General features: G+C 45.0%; 1 protein-coding gene across 1 annotated transcript in view; it reads right to left on the bottom strand.

Annotated features, from left to right (window-relative positions):
* The window catches only part of MMD (monocyte to macrophage differentiation associated), a 372,596-nt gene that overhangs the window by 251,880 nt on the left and 108,387 nt on the right, over positions 1–12,329 (bottom strand). The gene's annotated exons all lie outside the window — the stretch shown is intronic.

The following is a 12,329-nucleotide window of genomic DNA, read 5'->3' as shown; positions in this document are numbered from 1 at the left end:
AAAGGTTCAGAAAGATCAGTAGAGATTTATGAGAATGATTCAGGGATTGGAAAACTTACCTCAGAGCAAGATATGTAGGCAACTCTTTCTATTTCATTAAACCGAGAGGTGACTAAGAGCTATTAGCTCCTGTTCATGAGAAGCGTGCTTCAAGTTGTAAAGGAGCCCTAATGCAGTTGACAAGAAACTGCATTGTGAGAGGAAGAAATGAAGGATACTGGTAGCTGAGTGGCCCAAGTAGAAGTGTTGGCTCTGGGAGATGGGCAGAGGTGAGACCTGCCTTTTTGGATGCAGCCTGGCAGGAGTGAAAGGGGGCAGAGCCAAGCTGACAGCGAGTGCTTTAAAAATCCCAACCTTGCCCTTTTAGTTCTCTGGGTAATACATTCCCTCGGGCTGTGTGACTGAACACAGCAACACACCTTTAAGTACTTCCGTGCAGATTTTGAGCTCATGTTCTTCTGCAGTCGCCTGCAGGCAGGTTTGTAAATTATCTGCTGAGGCTTACTTGGCTTGCGTGATTTCTTGAAACATGCTTGAACTTAGAAGATATTTAGTTAGTATCTTTGTCTTTTTGAAGATTTTCTGCTATAATAAGTTGCGCTTACTGTCAGTGTTTGGGTTTCACAGAAACTTGTAGAAGCCTCTTGACCAGCAGGTCTGCGGTAAAGGTCTGCTTGCCATAAAGACCGTGGGCCTGCTTGCTAACCGTGCGCTGTTTGTCGCGGTGCCTCTTCTCCCCCGTTTCAGGTTCATCAACCATACTGCATTGGCAACAGCAAACAGTTAAGCATCTAACTGTCTATTCAATGAGTGGCCTGCCAAGTTACCAATGCAAGCATATTTCTTTAAAGAAATATGCAGCCCAACTTGTGGTGGCCATTGAGAAGCTGAGCTGCAAAAACATCAACACCACAAGGACACAATATTTTTCTCTTGATTACAACACGCTCATTTATTTTGGAATTCTTATGCCAGCTGAGGACTACAGGGCAGTGACAGTAGAAGAGTTGTCCAGATGCCAAGGAAAAGAGAGAACTGTATATGTACTCCTGTCCTGAAATGGTAGAGGTAGGGAGAAAGGCTGGTAATGATTTGAAAGAATACATTTCCATACACTTTTTCTGGGGACTCTGCAGTTTGCTCCCACAACAGATACCTGCAATACTTCAAAAATATGTTTAAAATTCAGCTGACTGCTAAATCCTGAGGCCCATTGGTTGACTTGAAGAGAATGCAGAGATCTGCAGATTCAGAACAACTTTTCTTTTAAAATTAGGATAAATTATTACCCTTCAAATTAGCTGGGGAAGCCATCATATAATAAGGTACTTGTTTGGGAGCAATCCCCACAGTACGTATTGCTAGGGCCTGAGAGATAGTGGGCTCTAACATCTGACTGGGCTGGTCAGGTAGCAATAAAAAAATAAACAGCTATAATAAGGACTTTGTTTTGGTTTATGTGGAAAAAAAAAACCAAACTCAAATCGCCATGTCTTTCTATAGCATATGTAGACAGTTTTTTTACCTCTTAATCTATGATCATTTCTGTGTGAAGGAGACCTCTCCAGCACTCAGCATTATTTAAAGCTTTTAGATCCACTGGCAGTTTACAGCATCGGCTTTTTGAAAGGGACTGTGTTCATCAGAATGTACGGAATGGAGCACAGGCTGCACAGCCCAGTGCACGGGCTAGACAGAAGTTTTTTCTGGGTCTTGCCACAATATCTGAAGGTTTTTTAAGCCTTCTTTTAAAAGCCTTTTTTCAGTTTTATCTTAAAAAAAAAGAATAGATCACAGGCGTTGAAGTGTAGGTGTGCTGAAACAAACCAGCAGACGGTACTGTTTCATTGTCTTTCTTCCATTGTACCATCTGTTCCCCCATGGTTTAACCTATGCGATAAACTTTTTTTGGGAGCAGGGATGCCTTTTTCTTACACATTTGTACAATGCCAAACATGGCTGGTCCATGTCCAAGCCTCTAGATACTACATTAATATAAATAATAAATCTTTGAAAGGATGTCTTTTTTTATGTTCCTAGTATCAACATGGTCATGATGTCATTTTATGGCTGGAGAACTAAGACATAGTTGCTCTACAGCCACAGTTACTGAGTATCCCTTAATTGTGGATGTGCTCATTGAAGCTAAGAGCTGATATTTCATATCAGGACTTTTTGTGTTCAAAGCACAGTTCCAGTTGGCTGAACTGCAGCTGTTGTGAATGCACGCCCTGCTATGAATGGAGTCCCAAATGAAGCTGCATAGCTTAAGCATTGTCGAAAATGAGACTTAGACGTGAAGTGGCCACCTGTGAAAAGTTTTCAGTTGCTTATATGCTACTGCACTGGGATTCTTTGCCAGAACACAGGGAGATAATACATTTTTCTGTGATGATGTTCATCTCCTGCAAGTGTTGCCTTTATCTTCTTGCAGTCTTCTGCTTCGTTCACTACTTAGAATCTAATTACTGTAACAAATCAGAGAGTCCTATTCCTGAGTCTCCTTTCACTGCATATCCATTGTCAGGTGCGTGATCAGTGAGCTCCAGAGATGAAAAAGATTCTGCACACTGACGATAGGAATATGTAGGGAACTAATGGCATTTGCTCAAGTAGTGAAAAGCTGTAGCAGGAAGCATTAGAACAACTGAGAGCTGTTTCTCAGGCACTAACGGCACATGACAGAACCTGGTTCGTTATCAAAAATATGGTTCCTCCACAGGAAGGGCCTCCAGCTTCATTCCTCTATTTATCACACTTTTGACTGAGGGTGGTTGAAGGTCCTTTCAACACACCTACAATGCTAGCTGCAAAGGGGTGCAGATTACACTGTACTAACACTCACCTGATGCGTTTAGTGGAAAAAGCAAAGTGTTCAGCTGACAGAAGCTGAACGCAACAGAATAATCACTGAGCAAGGGCTGAGTGCACTTAGCATGATGCAGAAAATGTGCAGCGGTGACCACAGCAGCCCTTGTGTACCACCACAGAGGTGTTCTCGGTGTTCTGAAGGTTTTGGAAGCAGTCTTTGAACACGGAGCTATTATTTTCCTACATTTGTAGTCCATGATATAATAGTCTCATCTTCTTATACAAAATGTCTTCTTTGCCCAGTGAATTATGTAGTTTGAGCCAATCAGTTAAAAGCCAGGTTTCATTATAAGCACACATTATAAGCACTTTTGTGGCACAGCAGGGTTTTAAAGCACAGTCTGGGATTTCAGAGCTCTGAGTTCAGTTTTCAGTGCTCTTAGAGACTGATGGGCCCAGCTCTGCTCAGGTGGAGCCTGGCAGCGCCTGTATCAGGAATGAGCCGTGCAGCCCCACTGGAGAACAGCCAGGCTGGCCTGGGCCTTGGATGAGAGAGTCCCCTAGCTGACCAAACCCTGGTGTTCCCCTCCAGCTGTTCTAACTCTCCCCCCTGCGTACGGTGAGTTTTGCCACTGCTTGAGCAAACATTCATGCTTGGGTCCAGTTCCTGCTGACTTAATAAACAAGATGCAAGCCAGGACAGTGACTAAGTGCCAGGTGTCTGGGAGGGGGCTGTTCTCCGAGAGGTTGGTTCGTCTTGGAGATCGGCATTCATCAGCACTCAGTGGCAGCATCCCTCCTCAGGGTACCTGTGCGTGCAGGCACACACGCTCTGGTCTGCTGCCTTTGGATACGCTTTGTCAGCAGCTAAAGCAACAGGGAACTAAGGGGATCCAGAGGCTCAGTTGCCCTTTGTTGCTGTCTTTTGGAAGGCTCTGTGACCCACTAAAATCATGGGAGATTTTTCATGGGAACCAGTTCAGAGGCTTCTTGAACGAAGCCCTTTCCAAGGTCAGGATCTACACTGTGGGCTCTTACCTTGAAAATCTGTGCATTAAGTACTTTGTGTCTTATCTATCCAGCTGTTGAACTAATCAATAAACCCTTTACTAGTTACAATTATCGTCCCAAGGTGAGGGATTGCGCACCACTGGCAGAAAGGGCTGAATGATCTGCCTCGGTTCATGCTTTGGAATAAAATTGACAGCTGTGAGATGGAAATGTTCAGCTCTTTTAACTCGCTGAAGGAAAGATTTATCGGACAGAGGTGAAGCCTTTGACCCAGTTTAGTCCTGCTGGCAGTGCTGGGGGTGGCAGTGCTGGAGGTGGCAGTGTTGGTGGTGGCAGAGCTGGGGCTGGCAGGGGGTGGCAGTGCTGGGGCTGGCAGGGGGTGGCAGAGCTGGGGGTGGCAATGCCAGGGGTGGCAGTGATGGGGCTGGCAGTGCTGGGGGTGGCAGAGCTGGGGGTGGCAGTGCCGGGGCTGGCAGTGCCGGGGGTGGCAGTGCTGGGGGTGGCAGAGCTGGGGGTGGCAGTGCCGGGGCTGGCGCCCAGCCGGAGGGCTGCACTGCACACAGGGTGCCGGCGGTCCCGGCCTGGGGGCAGGGCTGCTGTCTATTTTTAGTGAGGGTTTTATAGAGTGGATCCCTGCGGTCTGGCTCCACACTGAAATATTGTCCTAGTCTCAATGACATAAACACAGGGCCAGCCTGTGATCCTGGCGCCAGCTTCAGCTTAGGGAATGTGAATGAAAGTACCAGTGGGGTCCAGGCAAGAGGGAGAAGAAAAAAAATCCCGACTGTAATTACAAATAAATCCCAAACCCTTTCGCTCTCATGGCTCACTTAGTACAGCAAATAGCCTCTGATTCTCTACAAATAAGTCCCAGCTTAGTTACTGACAGATCTACCAAGAGGCAGTTAATGGAATAATGACCAAGGGAAGCTTAGGGTAATTCACAAACGGCTCCCGGTGTTGGAGGGCGATGCCCCCCCTCGCCCCCTGCCCTGCGCCTCCAGGTCCTGCAGCAGCAGCACCGGGCAAGAGCTAAGCCGAGGCACACAAGGGCCTTCTTAGCCTGGTGGGGGAAAACTGCTTATTTATTTATTTATTGAAGAGCTCTAACGCAGAATGGTGACAGGCAGACTCGATCTGTGGCGCTAAACTGTCCCCCTGGAGAGAGCGATTTCGGTTAGGGTCTGCAGAGCAGGGCTACTCCTGCCCTCTCTCTTGGTGAGAAAAGTGAGGAGATTTAAGTGAAAGTGGCATAAAGGCCATCTCTACCATTGACACTTTAAATGCAGCAGTGTTCCTTTTGCATCCTTCTCTGTGACAGAGGCTTGCGAGGACTTTAAACCCCTTGTCCAGGTTTGTCTCAATACCCAATATTTCAGCTGAAGCGCTCGGTTTGCTTACAGAAGTTAACCTTCATGTCCAGTGCGTGGGGAATTCCTGTGGAACTTCCACAGAGGTCAGGGCAAATCTTTTGTTTGGTATTGATCTTTTTGTAAGTAAAACCAGAACAGTGTTTCAAAGACACATTATCCTATAGAGAGTAGGAGTAATAGAAAGGCTGTTCCTACACAGGAACAATTGCACATGTGGGCAGACACACACACACTTGCACAGCCACACGTCCACATACAGAGAACACATCCACATCACAGTTAAAATATAATCCATGGTGTCTGCATCTTATTGAACTGCTGGTGTGTTTATTACAAAAACAAGTACTTTAAAAGGTGATGAGGCTTCAGAAGTCATGCTAAACAGCAAGGACGTTCAGTTAAGTGTCATTATTGCAATCTCACTTGAAAGAAAATAATCCTAAGATCAAGGTGTATGTGGCAAAGTCCTTACTCAGGCTTACTGAAGGAAGCTGACAATATGCAGGCGATGCTTTGCTGTGAGCAAAGTGGGAATTTGTGACCACTTCTTTCTTTGTCGTGGAGATGTTCGCTGTGGGGCTGTTTGTCCTATATTCCTACCATACCCTCTGTCGGTTCCCTTTTAGATACGGTGGTGGTGCGAGATGTTGCTCTGTACCCAAGAATGGCTCAAAAAGCTTTTAACTCTATCCTGTAATTGATGTGTTGTGTAAACTGCAATAAAGGAAGGATATTAAAAAGGGGGGGCGACCACAACATATTTAATGAGGATGAGTAAACACACCCAAGACGTAACTGTAGATATAAGAAAAATAAAAGCAGCTGGGGGGCTTCTGAGACATTGTTTGTCTTGAAAGTGATGAGAAGAGGCACCATCAAAAGACTTGTTTTACTACAGTCATGCTTCATTATGAGGAAGGAGAGTGTGGGGAAGGGGAGGGGTGGGGGTTCCCTACGTGACCAGGTTGCCAGAAGAGAGAACCTAACTCGTTTGCATGGCCTAATTAATCCCTGAACCCAGTCAAAGCCTGAGTCAGAGAGAGAGAGCAAATGTCAGATCTGTGTCTGGGAAGCCTAGATTCATTATTTCACTCGCCTGGGTCCCTTTGCCTTCACAGGCAGAGACTTGAAACTCCCAAGCCAAAGAAATACATCCCAGAGATTCATACTGAACATGAGCAGGCTTGGAATCAGTCTCCTTTGTGTCTGTTCCTGTATCTGAATTAATCCCATACCCCCATGTGTGTGTCTGTTTCATCACTTGTGAGAGAAAGTGGAAATCATTCCATTTGCCACCAAAGGTACAAGTCTCTTTGAAAAGTATCCTATTGAACACAGAGCTTTTCACAGCCGATTCCAGCACTATGAGTCCCTATTTCGTTACATTTTGTAGCAGCAGCAAAGATAATGTTATGCACACAACTCTGGCTGATCATTGTCATCTACTTCTTTTTGAAGAGATCAGATTCCCTAAAGGGATAAAGCGTAAGAAGCAGGAAAGAAGTGATAAATACAAAATGCTAGGGAACAACACATAGTTAAATCCTTTTCCAGTTTTTAAAACTGTATCCTTGCAGATTTTCTAGCCAGAGCAAATTTAAGAATATCTAATAAAGCAGTGGTTCCCCGTTTGTGGGATCTTCCTCTGCTGCATTTCTTCTGAGGCAGAACTATAGTCAAGAGCTGTTTTGTATATATTGGGCTAAATTCTGCGCTTTTATTACCCTGTAGCCAAAATAGTTCTGGTGAGCACAAAGTGCAGCCATTCTAGATTTGCTCCAGGGTTTCTGAGTTAGATATATTTGTGATCCTGTCCCCCTCCCCCTTCCCGACTCTCTGGTCAGGATTAGACCCTGCCTTTGGGATTTTGTGCTTCCACAAAACCCAGGAGTCTCTTGGAACATTTTGCCCCAGCATCTGAGGCAACATTTACTGCGTGCAGGGGACCTTGGGGCACAAGACTGAGTTGATAGGAGTAATTTTAAAGTAAGTTTAATTTTCCCTCATTCATAACCAACAGGCTAAATATGATGTAATCGGATTTATTTTTTCCTCTTCACCCCCACTGGAGCCAGGAAAATGAAGTAGTTGAGAGAAAAGGGGTTGTCATTTTCAGTCAAGCAGCCATTCATCACATGGCATTAGACAATTAGCAATAAAACATTTGAAGGGCTCCATTGGTGCTAAAAGGGCAAGGAGGTCTTTTTAAATATCAGAGGTGGGAACTGTTATGTATCAGGGTTATTCAGTAGCTGGCATCAATGAATCACTCACACACGGGGCTTGATTGGGGGGGTTGCTGTATTTTTCGCTTCATTGAATCTCTGTCACTCAGTTGTCTTTAGTGTTTTATAAAAGAGGAATAATAAAATCTCGGTTTGTCTCAGTAGATGTTTATCTTAATAAGCAGACTGGCAAAAAGGATAAATGCATTCCTACTTGTCATATGTGTATATATGTAATACATGCTGCTACAGGGAGTTTGTTTGGATAAACAACGTTGCCTGTGTGGAAATTCAAATCCCTGTCAAGAGCCATTGCTTGTAAACACAAGTGTCATTTTTTTAACATAAAAAATATCTTGGTTGCTGCTTCGTCTTTGCCAGTTCTCCCACTGGCCTCTCTCTCCATAATGAATTGGTCTGCAAACTGTGAGATGCTCAACCAGCTCTGGTCTGCTCTCTTGACTGCTCAGATATTAGTATTTGGCACAAAAAGGCGGGTGGTTAGGTTGGGTAGAGGAGGAGGAGGCTTTAGAAGAACTTTGGGTTTCCTCTGTTGTAAACCTTTTGCGTGAATAAATAAACAAATAAATAAAACTTTAATTCCTCCAAGTGGGGTTGCAGCCAAGAAAGCTCTGTTCTGAGAGAATCAGATTTACGGCAGAAGACACTGCTGAGAGAAAAAAAGCGAGAAACAGAGACAGTGGAGTTCCACCTCCCATGATATATAGAGCCAAGGGGAGGTATAAATACCCGTCACTTCCCGGACCCTCTTTTAAAAAAAAAGACAAACACCCGGGATCCTGTCTCTGGCTGGCTTGCAGCAAGGCGCCCTCATAAAAGCTAAGATAAACAGTTTATCAGCAGATGAATGCACAAGCTCTGTTCTAAAGACAAAAGTCTATACCTTAGGAAAAATGCTGGAGAGAGGAGAGTGGGCCGAGAATCAAGGAGGCATGGTATTTTAGGAGCAAGAATGACACAAAATGAGAAAAATAGAGTAGTTCTTTAAAGACCTTGCAAGGTTTTATTCTCTGCTTCTATAACTTTCCCTTTTTTAAATTACTTTTAAGACAATGGATACATCTCTTTACATATAGCTGTAAAGGCAATGATATAAATTATTCCTATTATTTTGGGTGGTCTCCATTTTTTTTTGCTTTTTTTTTCATTGCTTTAATGCATCAGTCATCTTAGGATTTACTCCTCTATGAAACATTCATCCCAGAGCTTAGTTTCAAAATATATTATTTATACATCGTTTATCACTGGAGATACAGGTTCTTGGCCGAATGTATCCTCCCCTGTCTCCGTTCTGTTGGGATTTCAAGGTAGAACTTGGCTCTCTCAAAAAAATGTTTACCTTCCAAAGGCTGTGATTCATAACTGTCTTCTTTCAGAGCAGACGATCACCTGCTAGCATTGTGGAGCCCATTAACACAATCCTTATTCTGTGGCCCTTTCTGTAAATCAGGGCCAGGGAAATGGATGAGGTACCTTGAGACGCAGCACAACATTTCAAAGGTCCGGAAAGGTCTCCCTGGATCTTTCCAGACTCAAGGACATAGCTTGAAAGCAGTCCGACAGTGATTTTCTACCTGGGTGAGGTAATACATGACCTTTGATAGCTAATGATATGCATCAGGTGGAAGACATGTATGAACTATGTGAAATGTCTGAAAGCTGTGCATCTCCTTTAGAAATTCTTCAGGGATTCACTGTTTAAAAACTAAATTAAAAAAAAAAAGAGTAGAAAATCAATCCATAAGGAGTTTCTTTCAAAATGTACAGGGTGTGCCCAAGGAAGAGGGAGCTGGTCTAGGAACTCACTAGGACATAAAGCTAAAATTTAAGTTATTTTAATTCAGTTTTCTGCTCTGTCAGTCACAGATTTCCTCTGTAACTTTAGTGTAACACTGGACTCTTCCCTCTGCATTAGTACAGATTTACTGTAGCATCTAATCAAACCCTCCGCTGCCTCCATGAGTGAGGCAAGGATTATCATTCCTGCTCTACAAATAAGGAAGGCACAAAGCTGTGAGATTTATTGCCCAAAGCCATATGAAAAATTTGCATGAGAGCTGGGCAGAGGCTGCATTTGATTATGTTGCTGGTTTTCCTTTCTTTACCAAGCAATCATGCCAATGGATTTTTAAAAATAAGAAGCTAAAGGCAAGGTGATCACGAATGAGATCGTGATTTAAATAATCTTTAAGTGTAAGGGAGACAAGAATAGTTGTCAGGAATCCTCCACTCCTGAGGAAGGCACAGCTCTTCGGAGCACACCTAGCATAGTTCTTCCTCATCCTAGTTTTGTAGAGGTTTATTATTATCCGTGAGATTCCCTTCATGTTTTAGAGTGGGGTGCGCATCGAGCTTGAGACCATTGCTCGGAGATCCAGACTGATTTGACACCACGAGCCGAATTCAGCGCGATGTCCCTGAGCACCGGGTTAGGTGAAGTAGGTCAGGCCATTTTCTGTTAGGAGATTTATAGGGAAACAAATCTATTCTGAATTCTTCCTGTGCATCTTTGCTGTTGTGGACTGAAATCAGATCCCTGCATAATGTGTTTCCAGAGCTGTGCCTCCGGAATCATCAGCAGAGCCGTGCAGGCTGCATACCTCTTCTCTCCTCATCAGAGCTGTGACCCTGCAGAAGTACCATCTTACTCTTGCCCACGTTGGCTTCCTCTGTGCTTTGAAGGTTGCATTTGCTTTGTCTATGGAAAAAAACCAAACCACATTTTCACTACTGATGGCACTCCAGAACCAATAAAGCTGAGGCGAAGGGAGTTGTTTTCTCCTGTGCCTTATGCGCCATTGCCCGTGGAGTGACCAGCTAAGGCCTCTATGAGCTGCTGGCCTCTCCCTCTGCCCCAGGAAGAGCTGCCATCCAAAACAGAGCCTGGATCAGATCCTTTACCGCCAGGTTTCATTTACTGCTGTTTTCAGCAGTAAATGAAATAAACCAGGTTGATGCGGATTCAAGTCTCTTTTCCCTCCGACACACAGGCTTCTGGCAGGGCTGTTACTGGGCAGCTCTCCCCCAGCCCTGCTACCAGCCATTGCACCAAGAAATTCTTGGGCCACAAGTGACTTCTGTCACTTCTGCATCCCTCAAGCTTTCACAGCCTCGCCAGAAGCCTGGTGAGCCCCAGGCAGGGACATTTGCACTTGAGGATTCAGAAGCTCCAGCCTGCTCCGCTCAGAACAAACCTCTGGACCTTGTTCCAGCAGAACCAGCTGCATTCCTGAAAATGTTTCCTCCGACACGTAACTCAGTTCAGGAGAGGAAGATCTTCAAGTTCTTGCTTAGGATCACAGTTTTGAAGGCACAACCTTGCGTGCAGTAGACAGCAGATAGGCCTTACAGGCTTCATTTTTAGGCTTAGAAACTAGTAGTTAAAGAACTGTTTTCAAATTCCATCCCAGTAAAACTGAATTTATCATTAGAGGAGAAATACAAGATATTAAGCATAACTTATGCATTTTTGCTTTCTGTTTGAAACACTTATTTTAACCTAGTATTGTTGTTTGTGCCTTTGTGTTTAAACAAGGTGGTTTAAAAGTGAATTAAAAAATATTTCAGATTACTTACAGGGGAGTTATTGTCTGGATGTAGAAAGATAGTGAGGAAAGTGAGTGAAAGAGATAAGCAGGCACCCCCAAAGAAAACCTTCTGTCCTGTAGAGCGGGCAAAAATATGGGGGTGAAGGGAGGAATGTAGGTGGGATGAACAGACCCTTCCCAGCTCAGCTCAGAGAAGGGAGGGAATCCCAGGAACCGTGGCCTGAACAGACCAAGACCTTGGGGAGAACCCAAGGCAGAAGTAGCTTGTGCCTGAGCCCACTCGCTGGGTCTGTGCAGAGCTTAGAGCCTCCACGTACCCCTGGGGTTCAGTTCAGCATCCCAGTCAGACCCAGCTGAGGCCTGAACTCAGCAGAATGTCTGTCTGCAGGTCCCGGTTAAGTTTCTACTCCTTGAATTTGGGGGAATTGTCTTGCGAAAGATAAAAGGTGTGGCTTCTCACTTATTTCCAGAGACAACTTCTATGCCAAGTTTCAGCAACAGTTTATCAGGTTCTAGATGAAGGCAGAGATTGAAATATCCAGGTGGAAAAATATCTAGTAAAACTCCAGCATATCTTTGGCTGACATTGCAGCAGCAAGTGTCACCGTGAGGCTCCTTTTATGGTGTGGAGCTAGGGTCAGCTTTCCATCTTTTTCGTGTCATTTATTTCAGTTATGTACTATTTAGGCTGAACATTAGGAAAAAAATTTTCACAGAAAGGGTGATTGGTCCCTGGCAGAGGCTGCCCAGGGAGGGGGTTGAGTCGTGGTCCCTGGAGGGGTTTAAGGGACGGGTGGACGAGGCGCTGAGGGACATGGGTTAGTGTTTGATGGGAATGGTTGGACTCGATGATCCGGTGGGTCTCTTCCAACCTGGTTATTCTATGATTCTATGATTTATAAAATGCCCTGCATGCTCAGGAATAAAGCAAAATAAGCGTTGCTTTGACTTTAACTCAGGGAGTGAAAACAGTTGGCAAGAATAGTTGATTTTTATAAAAGAAAAAAAACCAAAACTCCTGATCTGGGTGATAAGATCCCTGTATTACTTTCATAAGGAAACTTAATTTGAAGGTTAACACGTAAATGAATGCATAAATCATTTAGGTGACATGGCTAAGCCTCAGACCCGTTAAACTTGGGCTCCTAAGCCTGCAGGAGCGGGGTCCGAGCATCCCGGGAAGCTGCTGGAGCCGTGATCGCCCGTCCGCCCGGCCCGGCCGGCGCTCCGCGGTGTCCGTGCCGCGGGGTAGACCTTCCGCCCGGGCCGGGGGGCAGCGCGGAGCCGCCGCGAGCAGAGCCGCCCCGCGGGCGCCGCTTCCCCGGGGAGCGGCGGGAGCG

Source organism: Phaenicophaeus curvirostris, chromosome 19 (assembly GCF_032191515.1).
Source record: "Phaenicophaeus curvirostris isolate KB17595 chromosome 19, BPBGC_Pcur_1.0, whole genome shotgun sequence".
Classification (NCBI taxonomy): Eukaryota; Metazoa; Chordata; class Aves; order Cuculiformes; family Cuculidae; genus Phaenicophaeus; species Phaenicophaeus curvirostris.
Note: the sequence above shows the minus strand (reverse complement) of the source record. Positions and strands in the feature narration are given on the sequence as shown.